This window comes from Platalea leucorodia (assembly GCF_965183815.1).
Source record: "Platalea leucorodia genome assembly, chromosome: 6".
Taxonomy (NCBI): Eukaryota; Metazoa; Chordata; class Aves; order Pelecaniformes; family Threskiornithidae; genus Platalea; species Platalea leucorodia.
The window spans coordinates 39,185,557-39,204,012 of record NC_138828.1 but is presented as its reverse complement, the minus strand read 5'-3'; the positions used below and the strand labels follow the sequence as shown (position 1 = coordinate 39,204,012).

Below are 18,456 nucleotides of genomic sequence, written 5' to 3'. Positions count from 1 at the left end.
ATATGTAAGTTAATATTTTAAGAAGTCAAAGTAAGCATTTATTAGTCTTATAAAATCCTGTACAAATAAGTAAGCTTTCTTTGGCTGCTTCATTGTTAACTTAAACACGTTCAGAGTGCACACACCTTCAAAGCATTTATTTGTTTGGGTATTGCTGCTTTGGAGAGCACAAGATGCAAGTAACTGGAGGAGATAGGCAAATCTGTTCACAAATTTCTAAGTGGTAATGAGTCATACCTAATAGAAAACTGCCAATTGTTGACTTAGGTAGAGGACATCTTGGAAAAGATGCGTCCTTGTGAAGAGGAGTGAGATGTTTTCCTACATCTCCCCAGTCAGAGACTAACCCATCAACTGAAATTTGAAATTGCCTCATTTACCCTTTTCCAGTAATCTCGTCCTGTCATTAACACAGTAAATACATTTGCTAATCTACCTGGGGGTAACTGTGTCATTACACAAGAATAATTTAAAAACCGTATCGTGTGCAATATTAGGTAAATTGCGCAGTAGGGATAGGATTTCTAAACCTGCAGCAGCAACACAAACAGAATTAAAATATTAATCAGACCAAATTGCATAGAGAATATAACTCTATGAAAAGAAAACTGCAAAGCAACGGAGTTGAGCTGTAGGAAATCCCAAATATAGGTGACCATTCAATCCTAAATCATTACCACCCTTGTGCAGATATGGGCTTTACTTACACTACAAAGTAATACATTTTTTTTCCAGGAAGATTCTAGGCTCTTTCACGGCACAGATTTTTGCTACTTCAGCAAAGGCAGTAACTGATGAAAAGGTTGTTATCCTCTCTGTAGATCAGGATGACATGATATTGGACAGTGGACTTCACAAAAATTTACTGGTACTCAAGAAATTACTAGATTCAGCAATCTCAAATTCCACTCTAGCTCTCAAAAGGAATAGGCTTTGTCAGGCATTAATTTTTCTGCTTCTTCCCCTGAACTTCCCTGCTTCTTTCTGACAAGTCATCCCTAGTTCTGATCTGTCTGTACCCCAGAGCCCTCTACAGTAGTCTTAGCATTTTTTCTCCAGAGCACTAATTGCCATTGTGTGCTGTGCAAGCCCAGTTCCAGTGCCCTTACTGCCAGACGTAGCTCTGTTTGGGGCTATTTCTAAGAAAAGTATACTCAAAACTTTTCTGTAAGTCACAGCATGCTTTTGATAGTAAGGAAATACCACAGCACACCACAGCACTTACTGAACTAGCTAGTGGAATTGCAGTGATTGCCATGCTAAGTACAAGGCAGTAAAGCAGCTATGATAAAATAATACAAGTCATAGCAATCAGTTATTATTTTAATAGTCCAAACATTTTAGTAAATCCAAATTCAGTGTTAACTCATTCCGGTGACTGTTCTATATGACTGCTCAGGGCAAGCTAAGAATCTAGACCTTGCTAACAAGAAAGACTTTCTCCTGCCATAATGTGGAATTTCCTTAGCTTTCTACCTTTTTTTCTTTATGAAGTGTTTCAAGAAATGGAGAAACACAATCAAGTCAAATGGATTGTGATCTGTGTTGCTGCAACATTAGACAGCTACCAAGCCAGGAGATGAAGAAAATAATTACCTTTGTTTTCTGAGAAGAAAATAAGTTCTCTCCTCTTCCATCTTGTCCCTATTGAATTCAGCAGAAAATAAGTTTCACAGTACACATTAAACTTCAAAACGGCTAATTTGTCTCATTTTTAAGGTCATCATGAGACAGACATTTCTGCTGCTTTAAAATATTAGCATTTGTGTAATAACACCAAGCTCTATACTTCGATATAGAAACCAGTGTTCTTGAAGACAGGGAAAAACTCCAGTTTTAAAGTATCTCTGAATTTCTGATACTGATTTTGTGACTGACTCATTTCCCACTAATGGTCTGAAGCAAATCCCTGGATCCAAATACAGCCCTGGGAGAAGCCCAGACTCCAGATGTGAAAGTTACATTGCAGCCACATCTCTGTTTTCAATTAAAGGCACAGGGGGAACCCTAATTATTGCACCCATGTTTTGGCACGTAGCTAAAGGAAGGACTGATTTCCAAATGTTGCTTATAAAATATATATTTGTCATTTTAAGTCTCACATGTACTTTCATAGGGTAAATATTTTTCCTATGCTAGGACCAAATAGCATGGAGGCATGCTGAGAAGATAGCGTGGGAAAAATATTCTCTTCCTGTGAGTCAAAGCCTATCTGTGAAAACACTCCATAGCAAGCCCAGCAGGCAGCCTCATAGAACCTGATACTCTGCTTCCCTCCTCCTGCGCTCAGGCAGAAACAGCAGCCCTTAGTTGTGGCACGTCCTCGCACCCTCACCCCGGGCCCAGAGCATGGCTTGTACCACCAGCCAAGCAACTTACGATGGGAGAGTACCCAGGACTGCCCACAGTTCTTCATCTCACAGCCTGTATAACTGCATTGACTGCAACAGTGTTAACATCACAGTATTCTTACCAAAGTCTGAAAGATCAAGGCTTTGCTCCATTTCTCAGACAGCATAGTTTTTCTCATTTGTCGTAGAATTATTTTGCAATGTCTGCTGTTCTTTATTATGTGAGAGATAAAAAGGAGAGAAGGGAGATACAGACAGAATAAAGGAGCAAGGAGGAAGAAACAGAAGAAAGTAGAGAAGGAAGCCTATAGAGGGACATGAGGATTAAAAAATCCATAAGAAAGAAGGAAAACATGGGCAATAGAACAAAACAATTTGCAAAGGCACAGACAGTTCTCTTGCTGATATATTGCTTTTTCTCTACTACAAATCCACTGAAGTATGGTGGGTACTTATGCAAATAAGTTTTCTGTAATCTGTCAGTATAGCCTATAGAAAATGCTGAAATTATTATTTCAAGGAGCTTTTCAGTAATGTTTTAGATTTTAGGGGAATTTTTTTTTGTGGTAGTTACAGCTTGTGTTTCAACCAACTCTGTTGGTTACCTATTACTCTCTGTTGCACAATTAAGGAAGGATACGTGTTTGTCGCCCTGATTTGACTGCCAAGATCCAATTTCTAGTTTCGGTGTTTTGCCTCACTAGCATCTAATGGGAGGCAGGGAGTGACATACCTTGTTTAATGAGATTACCTGTGTTAATAAAGAAGTAAAAACTTTCTAGACTTGGACATTTCATGTTATTTTCTAGTATTTTGTTTTAAGCGGCACTGATTTGTAAGTCAAAGGCCAGATACACGCAGTTACTGATTTAAGATTTCACAGTTTTACATTTTATTTTTTAAAGATATTTCACTTCTCTTTTATAATATGTCTATAAGGAACCTCTTTTCTCCCTCCATCAGGCCTTCTGAAATACCAGTTAGTGCTGCATCTGAGATCCCAGGATGGAAGCACTACTTCCCTGGCTTCCTTGAAGGCCCTGACCTGCACTCCAGTGAGGCAGCATGAAACTGCACTAGTGTCAGCAATCACCAATAACTGCAAGCCACACCTTCTTCCCACTGTGCCACCACAGAAGGTAAGGAACTCTAAGGGCACTCGGTTCTTAGTTCAAGGTGTGGCAATTTATGCTTCAGTGCTGGGAGTCTTTGGGTTTCAGTCCTCAGGCAAAACGAGCACAGAACACAGCTTGAGAGTCTCACTCTAGAGCCCAGGGCTCCAAATGAGAGCCTCAGCTAAAGAGAAGTAGCAGCAGATAGGCATGTGGAAATGACAGCTGAGCGATGGACATTACGTGCCAGTCATCCTTGAAGGCTGACATGTGAACCCTGAAGTGGCAGGCAATGACTGTAGAGGATCTCGGCTGCATTGCCTTTACTGAGGTAATGGGGTCATCTCAGATTTACTTTGTTGAGAACCAAAACTAGTATCAAATGTAATTGATAAACATCTTTGTCTCAACACTTCAGCTTGTGGAATGATAAACTCCTCAGATATCGTAACGCTCACTCCTAGTGTAGGAGCTGTCCCACAGCAAAGGCCATTCAAGTACTGTTTCCCACGACAATGTTAAAGAACAACCACTCTGTATGTGCCGTTTTCTAAATCTATAAAATGGGCACCCACCACTGAACACCTGTTTTTTTTTCATTCTATTAAGAAACCACATTCATTTCAAAAATGGGGCCAGAAAATAGGATGTCTCCAACTTTCTATGTTGCATACTGGTGCTATGAATAGTAGCTCCAAGCCAGCACGGAAAACAGTTCAGCTGTTTCAGAGGGGGAAGGGCAGGGAGACAGGACAGTGAACTGTGGGAGAAAACCTAAAAATGAATCAAAATCAAATTCTGGCCCTAGAAAGTCCATATGTACTCAGAGGAGTACTCAGAGGTTTTGAATGTCATTTAAATATTATCCTGAAAAGAAATGCTCCTTTGACTGGACAAATGTATTGTTAACTGGGTTCTTGATAAAAGAAATCCCATAACAAATAATAGGTTCCACCTCTGTGTTTGTGTATGTTCACAGAAAAAGGATGCTGCATAGCAAGTTCCCCCTTTTTCTAGAAATGTATGAAATTCCATGATGAAAGAGCTGAGAGACCAAGTGTATAGTTGGGGCAGAGGGAGGGAACGAGAGGCATGAGTTCCTAGAGGATATAACCAGAGACCTAAATTTAGGGATAAAGAAAGGTAGTATCTCTTGCATGAAGAATTTCCTGCCAAGATGAAGACAATATTTTTTTTAAGCCTTTTGGTATTCTGGAGCATCAGGAAGCACCATGAATCTTATGGAGTGTGGACTCTCGGCAGGTGAAAAAAAAAAAACAGGGAGTTGGCTGCACTGTGTACAGTGCACCCTTTACACAGGGTCAGAAACCTTTGACATTTCTGCTTACAGTTTAGGTGATGCTTAAAATTCAAAATGTTTGTTTTCATATTTGTACCTGGCAAGTTCCAACAAGACAAAAGCGCTAACTTTACAAGTATCCCGTGACAATGGAGAAATGAAGTTCTCACAGTATCACAAGTACCTTTGCAGCATATTCAGGCTGTAAACCTTTGCTCTGGGTTTTCAACTCTGTTTATAACAGGCATCTAAATCCCACACTGCCCATAATATATTAAACTGACAACAGGATTGTATTCCTAAGTAATGCAGCTGCTTTGCTGAAAGACAGAGTATCAAACTTAAGTTTAGCATTAAAGATCTGAATGCATTTATTAATATTTTACTAAAGACTATGAGTGTTTTCCATGGTTGTGGAGTAACAGTTGGGAAAGAAAACAGTGAGGATATGTTATATAAATACTTGCATAAACTACCTTTTTTTTTGCATATTTATTCCAGCATTAGCTAGATCAGCCATTTACAATACAGTACATTACAGCAACTGCAATAAAATCTAACTGCAGTTTTTTAAAATACATCAACCCCATTAGATGCTTTTCTGCCACTAATACTCTCATTTCAGTTTCTTATCTTATTTTTTCCTATTCCAGTTTATTGCTAACAAAAATCTGCCCACAACATGGACAGGGATGGATGGTGTTTTTTAGTTTTTGCTACATTTAAATCATAATCCTGTATTCCATCAGTACTCCTTGTTCTTCACTGCTTCAAAGCCTATTTGAAAAGATACTTTTACCTTTTAATTCCCCTCTATCTATTGTTTAAACCATTTTTTGCTTAGAACTCAGTATTGCTTAGAACTGCAAATTATTTTCAAAGAGAATCTGGAAGATATCATGAAACCACATTTCATATATTAATCAACAGTTAAAAACATATTTTACTGGTATTTGCTAGTGCCAGTCTCTAATCTTCTAAAAGAATAATTATTCTGTCATGATGCCCACCATTATCATCTCATGGATGGTATAGTTGCACACTTCAAACTTTGACTAAGCTATGACTCTGTTGGTTCTAAAATTTATCATTGTTATGGTCAATTACTTTTTCCACATATAGTTGACTATCATGCTGCATCTCCCACAGATCTGGAGCACGTGACATGCAGAGTAAGTGCAGAGCTGATCTAAGTTGATACTAATTTTCAGATCAGCTGTAGATTTTCAGTGTCATACTACAAATGTAGTCTCTGCCTCATGAGCCTATCAAAATGTTCTGCAGGCCATGCCAAACTCATGACTGAAAGAATGGTCTCCTCTATGCTATTTCATTGCCACCACACAACTAAATGTTTTTGTCTGGGAAGGGAACTATTTCATTACATTTTAGCAGTCATGTAGGCCACCATTCAGTCAGTGAGACTGATACCTGGTCAACGTGAAAATTCTTATGGAGCCTTTGCTTCAACTGAAATACTGGTATTTAACCTTCTGTCTGGTGGTTTCATCCTTGGGCAGGTTGCTCAGCAGAGACGCTGTGCCAATGTTATCTTGCATTCTGCTTTTTCTCTAGCACTGTTGCTCGCTGTATTACTTATTTTAACCTCGCAGAAGGCCCAAATTAAGATCAAGGCCATACACATTAAATATACAGTAAAATATGATGTTTGACCTGAAGGGTTTGCCCTATGAATAACTGAGACAGAAAAATGGGATAGGAAAGGAAGCGTTACTGTGCCTCTTTTAGAAGTGGGGAAATAATGCATGCTGGAGATCACAAAAGAAACACTGCAGCTGAGCTAAGAAGTGAATCCAGATCTCTTGAACAGATTTTCACAAGTTTTTTTGGCCAGGAGTTTAGTAGATCTCAGTGATTTACAAAAATCAGGTCAAACCTTATAAAAATTTGCAGCCAGATTTTAAAAATAAAAATAGGATTGAAACACTTGACCATTTCTTCAAGTGAAATTCAAATAGATTTTCCAGGTAGGATTCATAAGAGGGTGTAGGCACTATACATAAAAGCAGAACAAGGAAGGTGTCCTCACCCTACAGCTTCATGCCTAACACACGCCAGGTTTAACTTCATTCTCTCATTTCTGAAGGCTCTGTAATTGCTTATAGGAAAGGCATTTCCTTGTGGCTAGTTTTACTAATATCATGCAACCTGTTTGGGAAGCTTTAACTGCATCAAAATATGCATTTAATTCAATCTAAAATTAATTGTAATTATTCCTGTCATGATTTCCTGAAGTTTTTGAGAAAAAAAAAAATCAGTTCCACATTGACCAAAAGCCTTGCTAAGTTTCTTAAGCCACAAGACTATCCTTCCCTTCATACCAGTCTTCCCACGTGGAAGTTCTAAAATCCTACCTCTAAATATGCTTTGTGAGTTCTACGGACTAAGGGCTATATTTTTACCAAAATTTGAACAGTTTATCAATCTACCAGATATTTTTCTCAACATGAGGCAAGTGGTTTTGCACTCTCAGCTTGCCAGTGCAAATAGACAACTACGAAGACAATTTTGGCAAAAAGAAAAAAAAAGGAAATTTAAGTTAGATTGATGCATGCTTTCTCCAAAAACATGGAAATTTTGCCATTTTTAGCAGTGCTATTTAAAACAGGAACTGCAATGAGTATTTTAGGCTCCAGGGTGCCTGCAGTCAGGACTAGGGACCCACACAGCTATTAATATAAGTAGACACCCCTCCTTATTAACCAGAAGACAGCAACTGGGTATATTGTCTTGTGTTTTCAAATCATAGAAATAATTACGAGCAAATGCAAAATCCCAGTTTTTCCAAGCAACAAACTGGAAATCTTGCTGAGGTGTTCCTCCATTGTAGTCAGCCTTTTACTAATGCTCTTTCATGTGTGAAGAGTTTGTATTTGCCGAGGAGGGAAATCAGCTTTCCCTGAACAACTTTTGTCAGTCTCCATCTGTATCAAGTGCCAAGTGAAATGCAAGGTTAAAGTGAAATTAAACACACGTTTACCTTGGTCAGCATTAGAAAGGCAGTCATTGCACTCCTGTCTAATATACCATAGGGAAACCTGTTTCTGGGATCTCAAAAATAACTGTGCTATTATTCATTAAAACTGGAGAGTTTAGCAGCAACTACTGTATGTGGCATCACAGAAACCATAAGTTTTACCGCACCCTCTGGAACTGGTGACATTCTAGAATTACACCAGGAGGATTCCCACAAAATATGTTTTCCCCAAAAGAGAGAGATATTTTTGTTCTGAATACCGTAGAATGGGTCTGAGGAAGAGATTCACTTCATAAATATATGTTTCTTTCAATTTCCATTTGTGGAGGAGAAAATAATCAAAATATTTTAGCACATTGCCTTATACTAAGAAATTTTTACTCACACTGAAACGATTGGATGACTTGCATGGGATATTCCCTGCAACTCTCTAATAGAAATAGCTGTCTAAAGGCTGGATTCCACAATGCTTGATAACATCTTTGGAACTGGTTCCAGCCTCCTCCATGACGATGCACACACTCTGCTTTCTAGATTACAACCCACACAACTAAAGTGCTCTTCCTGAGCCACTGCATGGCTGACCTATTTTCTACATGGACTTAGCCGAAACAATCAATGGGCATAACCATGCGCAAAGTGCAAGGCGTAGCCGAACAATCCCAAGAGAGGGTTTCAGACAGCTCTGTGCCCCATAGCCCCATGCTGGGATGCAAGTCTTCAGGCATTTTTCCCCTTGCCCTAGGGCTGAGAAAAAGTGACTTTGGCACTCAAGCAGGGACAGCATAGCATTCAGTTCACATTCAGGCAGATACATATGCATAGGAGGCACAGACAGGGGGTCTTGTGAAAGAAGTACCCCCTCCGAAACAATACATAAGGTCACAACTTGGTTATCATCTAGGCTTAGTGTGCTGCCTGTAAGAAATGAGTCTACTGGTGCTGACTTGCATGAGGAGGTGGCTTGTTTGAATACTTCTGCTAGCAGGGCACCATTCTATTGGAACAGCTACTTCTAGTATGAATATGCAAGAAGAAAATTAATTCACAAGTTGGCTTTAAGTAACACAAAGGAACTAATTTAAGGAGTTAGAGCAGTAAAATCAAGAATAATGGCTACCACAATACTGCTGAGTTCAAGGAACAGGGAGGGTGCCTAAAGGTAGCAGTGAGGGTCTGAACTATGGAAGGGGGCATTTCAATCAAATGAGAATGTTAGTTAAAGTACTCAGCAGCTAAATGTGAAAGCAGTAATATTCTTAGCAAGGGCATTGATTCCACTTAACTATCAGATAATAGGAAATATGAATGAAAAATAAGTGGAAGTGAATATCACAAAAGACTATGCTCTGATAGGGGGAGATTCTTCCAAAGGTTGAAGGCCTGTGGAAGCCCTAAAGCTCAAATTTACTTGGGGTCTGAAGGAATGAACAAGACTTGGTGAGGTCTCTCCATGGTGAAATAAAATTAATCCCTAGAGAACGTATGTGCTCTGACTTAGGTCATGAAGCAGCAGAACTGACAGCAGTGAAACCTGCACTCCTGTGAAAAGGGAGTAGCTTGCTCCAGACTCCGCATCTACAAAAATAAGTAAGCATCCTGCATGAGCTACAGGCCATAAATGAGGAGCCAAAATGACAAGGAAATGCTAGCACTGACCTAAGAGTGGCATCACCTGAGTAGGACAACCAAAAAAGTGGAAGAACAGCATGTTACCAAATGAGTAGCAATCGATACCTGTGTTACATGTAAAAGGCTTCATTAGAGACATTAACATGGTCTTTTCAATTAGTTCATAGCAGGTGGATCTATAAGCAAAAACCTTATAAAAAAACCTGCTGTGTCTAGCAAATTTTGCTGCCTTTATTAAAAAAAAAAAAATCGTTGTTTACGCCCTGGCTAGAAGCCCTAGCCAGAAGCCCTAGCCCATTTATGCACATGCTTAAATCCTATTGGAATTTTAAAATTAAATAGATACTACTATTCTGTCCTGAACAGTGTTGCTTTCTTGAACAAAGACTTATGCCCTGAACACTGACTTAAAAATATAATATCTGTTCAATGATAAACTTGAATCTCTACTCCTGGTACAACCAGTCATGCAAGACTCTCTGAATATATATCACATATATTAGAGCCATATCTCAGATGCTGAAAACATGCTGAAAAGAATATTCAAAGTAATGTCAAATGTGAGATTTGGCTTAATTTAAATTTCAAGTGCTACAAATCTTAATTGCAATGCTAAGCATCTAAAGAAATGCAGTGAATTTTAATAAACACTTAATAACACTTTAATAACTAGACAATAAAGATCTTTAAAAAGGAAACAGTACAAAATGTGCAAGGAATTCCAGCAAGGAAACTAATGGCAGCTCTCCACGGCTCAATTTTCATTTGCTAATAAAATGTGCAAGCTGAAACGTAATGATTTCGAAATACAGTTACAACAAAATTCTTTAAAACATGTCCTGTCGTTTCCAATAACTATTTTAAAAGACTTCCCTTTACCTATACTGAACTTTCCTTAAATGAATAAGTTTGTACAAAAAAAGGAAACTTGCTGCTTGGCTACAGAGTAGATATAAAATACGGCCAGTACCTTCTAATACATATTTGCTTGTTGATAATTTAGATGTTGTGTCTGTTTCCTTAGATTACTGAGGTGCTTGATTTTTTATTTTTTTAACTAAGATATAATTTACAACATCTTTTGGTTTAACAACTCATTTTGGTTAAAAGGAAAATAGCTGTATTTGCTACAAACTCTACCTTGACTTCTTGGATGGCTTATTGTGAGTCTCGGTATTTGTTTTTTAGAATTTCAAACAGATGACATCTATCTTCATAATGGCTGTGATATTCTACCTTTTATTACATGACATAACCAGGTTTTGACTGCTACTGATGTTTTGAGGATCGTATTTTATGATAAACTCTTACTTATGTTTTGATTTCACTATGGAATCTGTTTTGAAACAGACTGTCATAGAACGGTTAAGGACAGGTTTTTTAAAGGAAGCATTAATCAGAATAAGACAAATATACAAGGCTTTAGTACTTACTTTTGTGGACACGACATTAAAGACTAACCTTGACTTCTCATTTGTAACGGTTCATTGAAAACTTAATTGAATAATTTAAGTGAATACTCAGCAAGTGAACCAGTGGGAGAGGGGATAGTGAGCCATTTTAATGATGATATCAAAAAAGGGTAAACAACCCACTGTAGAACTAAATTCCTTACTTTCTCCTCCAATTTGCCTCATGATCTTGCACTGTCATGACTCATAATAGCTCCAAGCTACATAATTCCACCATAAAAAATACAACCAAGAGATCTCAAGATGTGTTTTCCTTCTTTCTCCTTCCTTACTTTTCCTGCCTGCTTTAGATCAGCATGATTTCAGCAATTGCTTTTCTCTTCCAAGAATGTGGAGCATAAAGTCTTTTACATCACCATTACAGTATTCCTCATGCTTCCTTACAATCACCTAGTTCATTTAAGGTTCTTGCTATTAGCAAAGCAAAGAGAAGAGTCATCAGAGCTGCAGAACATATGGCCATATGTAGCGCCCCAGAGCAACACAATCCAAGCAAGAAACTTCTCTACAATAAAGAGAACTTCCCATGCTTGCATTTGTAACATATTTGCACACAGTCTCTGGTTGCTTAAACTGCTTACATTCTCTGGTTAATTATGTAAAATAGTCTCTTACTGGAATCTCTTTCCAGCATGGGCTGTCACCACCTTTTGTTCCTAGCCCTAGAAAAGCAGCAGACCCATTTATGTGGTTTAAAGTGTATGTTTCCTTGCTCCTACCTTCCGTAGTTTGGAAACAAATCATCTTAATCATAACTACGAGAAAAGGGCGTGGCTCCATTGGGAGTTTTGTCTTAGGAAAGACTATAAGATTAGACCATTTCCAAATAAGTAAAAGACTTTGTTCTATTCATAGAAAGATAATTAAAGTCTTACACTTGTTATGAAAACTTGCTCGGTTGTTACATTTTTCTCTAACTCCGTACTCTGAGACTTCACAATGGAAAATCTGAGTGAATAAAAATTTCTTTTTTCCTACCAGTGTTTCACCTATCAAAAGTCTTAGCATTTCTCTGCAGACCAACCCATGTGCAGTACAGTGGAACCTGTAGTCCAGGGAAAGTGCACAGCCCCAATACAGCATTACAAACAGTTCATTTCACCGTAATGCTCATGTTTAGTAATACTGCATCCTTGCTTAGGACTATTTTCCTGTTAATTCATCCTTTGAACTTAGAAAGCCATCTCACTACATACACAGAATAAGCGACCAGCTCTGAAAATAGAGCCATTTTAGGAGCAGCATTAGATCAAGCTTGAGAGAGTACATAGGATGTATAAAAGTACTCCTTTACGTCTGAGAGAAAAACTTTTCAAGTGTCTCATTTGTACATAGAGATGATTTTATAAAGGGACTATTAGGCCTGGGCTAGTAATGGTTGCTGAACTTTAGCCACAGAAACAACTCTGTCCACTCGGAAAAGGAGTTACGAGCCTAAAGTCTTGAAAAAATAGAAAGCGTAGTGGAGCTAAGAAAATCGACTGCAAAAGTAAACTGCCAATCATAATGAATACAACACAGTTTGGGGTTTCATTTACTCTTCCTAGAAAAAAAATAATTGGAGTAACAACAAATGCAAAAATGAAGTTATTGTTAGAGCGTCAAGTATGTGATTAAATCTCAGGTTTGCGTCTAATTCGTGAAGTGCCATGATATAAATTACTCTGAAAACCAGATAAGAAACCTTACCTAAGTATAACGCAGTAAGACTAGTCTGAACGGGCCGAATTAGCTTGACAGGCAGCAGCAGTCAGCAAATTCTTAGAAAGCCTCACAATGCACAAAGGCCGCCGAAGTACCCCTCGTGGCTGAGGACCTCAGCGAGCTCCCCGATCGCTTCCAGCCCCGAATCGCCACATATTCCGCTCAAGACCATATTTGGCTCGGGGCACGCTGCAAACGGGGCTGGGGGTGCCGAGGGGAGGGGGCTTCCCGCGCCCCCCCCCCCCGCCCCGGACCCGGGGCTCAGCCTCACACCGCACAGCCGGGCGAGAGACCCGGCCCCGGCCCCGGCCCCGGCCGGCCCTGATCGCCCCGCGCCCCCGGGCACGGCCGGGCGCCCCGTCCCAGCGCTGTCCAGGGTCCCCGCCGCGCCGCGCCGCTCCGCGCCCCGCTCCGCGCCCCGCTCCGCGCCCCGGGCGCCGCTCACTCACCATGGGGCGGGGGCTGCCCGCGGCCGCGCAGCCCCGCCGAGGGGCTCTGGGCAGGGCGCCGCTGCCGCTCCCGGGCGCCGCCAAGGTGTATTTGGGGAGCGGGCGCGGCGCGGCGGCGGGGCCGCCCGGGCGGCGGGCGGGGGCCCGGCGGGAGGGGCCTCCCCGCGGGCCCAATCAGGGCCGGGGCGGGCGGCCCCGGGCCGCGGCGGGGGCGGGGGCGGGGGCGGCGGCCCGAGGGGGGTCGCGCTGCCCCCGGCCGCCCCCGCGCCGCTCCCCCGCCGCCGGCGGCGCGGCCGGGCCGCCGAGCCCCGCGCCCCGCCGAGCGCCGCCGGGCCGCCGCGTTGGCGGGCGGTGCGGGGCTGCGGCCGGGCTTCGCCAAGGGCGGGCGCTGCCCCGCTGCCGCACGCTCCCGCGGCGGCGGCGCCTGCTTCCCCGGCTTCGCGCAGCCCCGCTCGGATGTCGGTTTCCAGAAATGTCAGTTTGCGCAGAGTCAGTGGCTTCTGCTGGCGGCTTCGCGCGGGTAGGAGCCGGTGTCTGCAGGGGCTGCAAGACCCGGTGGTTACCGACGTCTTTCCACACAAGTATCCTTCCAAATACTCCTCAGTTTGAAAATGGCGTGCTACTGTATTCGTTTGATTTGCGCTTTTTCTACCACGGCTTTGATTTACTTGTTGCCAGTGATAGTCTGTACAATCTATAATATATATCCATTCTTACTACAGCTTTGGAGCGTGACTATTACAACCAATATATTATAACTAATAGCTAAGCGATGGCAGAAGGGAAACAATACCTTTCCAAATAAGCACAGCAAACAAGAATCATTCAAACAGCTTCAGGATATCAGATAGCCAACTTCAATTTAGGACACAAATTCATGAAACACTTTTTATAGGGTTGCCCGGGTCAGAAATCATACTCTTAATTCTTGCATGTCGCCATTGAAACAGAATGATGACGCCACAATTTTTAAATCTTCACAAATGCCATAGCATATTCATAGTATTTTCAGTGTAAAAACACTGGATGGTTTTTGGAAGCCCAGGGTCAGAAATAGTTATTTTGTTGGACTTGGACAATTAACAGTGACCGACCTCACAGTAGGATTAGTTGCCCTATCAAGTCACATGGAAGCAAACAGAACTTTTCACCAAGAGAAACAGCTGTTGTAAGCTGAAGGATGAGTTTGGAGGAACACCATACCTACAGGGCAAGACAAGAAAGGGTACCATTTCTTGCAGCTCACTGTTGTAGCTCAACAAGCTGGAGTGGAAGGGAGAGTTGAACGCAACCAAAACAAAAGCAGCACATCTCCAACCGGCTTTGAACAGACCAGCTTTACACAAGAGAGGGTGAATGTTTTGTTGTCTCCTTGACTGTCAGAACTGAAAAATGGTTTAATAAATATATCTGCTTCACACCATGCTTCCCTCCCTGCAGTGTTAAAAGAAGAGAAACCTGTCAGCTAGAGTAAAGAACTGATAAATCCCTTCAACCACCAGTTAGGCAGCTGAAAATAATCTGCCAAAGCCCATTTTGTTGCCATTTCTGAAGTTATTGACAAGCAATGTGAAGCTTAGTTGAGTGCTAAATAGTCTAGGACATCGTGTACCTCATAAAATTACTGTATTAATAGATAATGTATTGATGCAGTCTCTTGCCTTCAGAAACAAAGATAAGTCTCAAGGCAAGGCGCAGTCTTGCTAATGCTTGCCCTCACCTGCAAACTACCCTAACTCTTGCTGTTCAGTCTCACTTTTCTTGCCTCAGCGAACCAGCTTTTTCTGTAAAAAAAAACAGTAGAACCAGCTTCTGAGCAACTGATATAAATGAATTCCATTATCAAGTTTCTGTATCAAAAAGGACTAAGAGCTTCTGTTGCACAGAGAATGCCTATTCCAGGATGCGCTGTGCAAATTTAGATATGATGATCACTGCAATGTAAAACTGCTGTGCCCAGTGCGACAAATTAATGCTAGGCAAGAAAGGTGAATGCGGACTTTCGGTGAGTAACTGGGTCATCAGCACCCAAAGGTCTCCCAGAGTTCTTGAAAAGCCACTGTTTGTCCCTATCACGTCAATCGCTATATGCGTACTAGTAATGACTCGCAAACTTGCACCAAATAAAAAAACAAAGAAAATGCTTGAGTAAGACCTTTGCAGTCAGTATTTGGAAGAAGAAAATAATATTTCAAATTATATTAATTGAATATAGTTCTCTAAACAAAATTAGATAAATTTCTTCCATAATATCCTACAAATACCAAAAAGATATCATCATGTTTCCATCAAGAAACACTTATGTCACACTTAAAAATGGCTATATTTTCTTCAGTTTCCTCTTTAAATTAAAGGTCTCTTTTTGACCAATAAAATAGAAAGATTATATTATATGTAATGATGCTAAAATGTATGTATAATCAAATAGAAGGGCATCATAATTCAGAGCATAATTAGCACTCCTAAACTGCCATTTACTAGCATCTGCTGTATTTAAATCAAGCTCTCAAAATCAGATGTCTTCAAAGAAGCACCTCTCAAATTTATCATCTCCCCCGTGGCAACTGAAATTTCTGAAAATACAGAAAGCTGCAGCCCAGAGCTGTGGTGCTGAGCAGCTGATGGCTCAGCCTTGATGGCTTCAGGCACCAGCACAGTAGGACTGGAGATGCTGGCAGATCACAGAACTGCAGAAAGACTGAGGTTGGAAGGCTCCTCTGGACTTCAGCTCGTCCAACCCTGCTGCTCAGAGCAGGGTCAACTAGAGCACGTTGTTCAGGGCAGTGTCCAGTCAGGCTTTTGGTATCTCTGAGGATGAGGACTCCACAACCTCTGTAGGTAACGTGTTGCAGTGTTTGACAACCCTCATATAGCAAAAAAGTTTTTTCCTGTGTTTAAATGGAATTTCCTGTATTCCAGTCTGTGCCCACAGCCTCCTGTCTTTTCACAGGATGCCACCGAGAAGAGTCCAGCTCCCTGTTCTTTTCTTTCCCATCAGATAGTCATACACATGGATAAGATCTCCCTGAGCCTCCTCTTCTCTAGGCTGAAGAGTCACAGCTGTCTTCACCTCTCCTCATATGTCAGCTGCTGCTGTCTCTTAATCATCTTAGCAGCCCTTTGCTGGACTTGCTGCGGTAAGTCCATGTCTCTCTTGTACTGGGGAGCCCAGACCTAGACCCAGCACCCCAGGTGTGTTTCCCCAGTGCTGAGTAGAAGGGAAGCATGACCTCCCTCCACCTGCTGGCTGTGCTTTTCCTAATGCAGGCTGTATAATGTTTATTGCAGCCCAAATGATATTATTTGCATTTATCACTAGAAATAGCATTGTTGCAACTGTGCAGTGCTCCACTTCAGTTAGCAGTCCATATGGCCATCGTACTATGCTCATTTAGGTTTTCGGCTTTTGAATCCAATCTGGTCAACCAGAGTCCTCATGGACTCCCTGGCTCAGTTCACCTCTAGTTTGTGGATTATTGAACCCAGGAGTGATGTGGCTACGCTGTGCGTCTTTTTTCAAGGCATGGGCGAACTTAATTCTTTCCTTAACTATAATGCTTGGCTTTGCAGCTTTGATTTTTTTTTTTTTTTTTTTGCATCATGTTTCTTGATTGTAATTGTAACTTCTACTCCACTCCCTAATGATACATTTTCAGTATTGCTATTCAATGACATTTATTGGAGACTCACATGAGAAACACATTAGCTTTTCATTCCAGTGCAGAGGAGGTGCACATGACACAAAAAGGTGACAGTCACCTGATCCATGGCACTAGTAATCAAATTAGGTTTTACAGAGCAAAAAATGACAATTATTCCTGAAGGCAGATGAGAATTTGAAAACCTAAAAAAAAATTGTATCATACAATGTATCTTTTTAAGAGCCTTCTAAGATCAGTCAAAGTGCCAAAAAGTGTGCTGCCAACTGAAGAGTTAATTTAATTTTGCACTATCTATCTAAAATACATCTGAACTGAGATTAACTGTGGGTTTTGGATACCTCTGCCACCTGGTTAGTATTCTTTTATTGCTTCACTTGTTCTTGCTATAGGGAGCTGAAAACACTGTGGAAAACATACTACCACTGATGTGCCTGCAGGCGTCTACTGGACTTCTTATTAAAATTATATCAAATTCAGAGGAGGTTTCAGTGATTTATCCACATCTAGCTCAACTTATCCCTTTCTGGACAATGTTAAGTCATCTCAGTTAGAAATTACTTATCCTTAAGGCTCATAAATACCTTCCTTAGGAACATGTCTCTTGCTGTTTGGAAATACACCGCATTTCAAAAGGGCACCAATATTAAAATGTTTTCCCTTCGCCCTTTTCCACTGAAAGACTCCTTTTCAAATAGTACATGTCATATTCTTACCGTTACTCAGCTTTGGTCAGTCAGATATGAGTATTTATCAGGAGTAACGTCTACATTTTCACCAAAGAAAGTTTTGTGGAGAGTTTCAGGTCTGCCTTGAAGAAGGGTTTTGTTTCAATGAATGAATAAAAGCACAGGTTCCCCCATTCTTTCATAGACTTCATTGACATGCAAGCAAGCTGTCCTGGAACACAAAATTTTTGAGGATCGAAAGGATTTTTGTTGCTCTTACAAGTTTTCTTGGTAAACTGCTGTTTCCTGAAGGGCAGGCTAGATTTACTGTGTGTCCTCTGGCAATATGTCTGTATCTTGTATAGAAAGACAATTTTGTGACGTTCCTATGGTGATTTACCATGGAGAGTCACAGAAATATTACAAAGGTTCTAACAGCAGCGACAGATAAATAGGATTCTCAGCCTTTGTCTTCCTTGGAAGGTACAGGTAAGTCAGACTTCCTGTGGCAACATCTTCCTGCCAGCCGGATTTGTTTTCTTGCCCAACATTCTTGTTTTCAGTTGGAAGATGGGTGTAATCCTTGTTTGTACTGATCGACTATTAATACCTCTTTTTAGACAAGGAAGCAGTGATACTTGGCCAGAGGATAAATTTATTTCGTTTCTGAAGTCATACTTAGGAAGCTCTCGACTTAAATACAAGTTCCAACTTGGGTAATTGCAAACTTTTTGCATCCTCCTCTAATTTAAATTGTTATGGCATCCTTCCTGTCCTGAGCAAATTGTTATGAAATCTTTGTCATGCGTTCTACTAAACATTGGCTATGCCTATGCTGTGTGATCCGGAATCATTTTTCAGCTCCCCGCTCCAGGTGCGTGCCCCGACGACACCCTGAGTTTGTCTTGGATGAGCTCTGCAAATGCATTCTTTTCCATTGTGCCTTGATTTCCACTCAAAGGCAGCCTAGGCAGGCAGCCAGGTGGCAGGAAAGCAGCTGCAGAGTGCTCCCAAAGGGAGCACGGAGCTCAGGGAATTAGGAGTGCAGGGAGCAGACACCGTAAAGTGCATTTATGCTGCAACACGTTTTAGCCTTTTGCACATTTTATCT

General features: G+C 41.1%; 1 protein-coding gene across 2 annotated transcripts in view; it reads right to left on the bottom strand.

Moving 5' to 3' along the window:
- GUCY1A1 (guanylate cyclase 1 soluble subunit alpha 1) overlaps positions 1 to 13,098 on the bottom strand; it is a 33,249-nt gene extending 20,151 nt beyond the window's left edge. The window contains exon 1 of one of the 2 annotated variants that reach the window (XM_082316391.1): positions 13,019 to 13,098. The gene's annotated coding sequence lies outside the window, so the exon portion shown is untranslated. Of the gene's footprint in view, positions 1 to 1,596; positions 1,619 to 13,018 lie in introns of those variants that run through there. The other variant, XM_082316392.1, reaches the window with a different exon arrangement.
- Between the last annotated feature and the right edge of the window lie 5,358 nt (positions 13,099 to 18,456).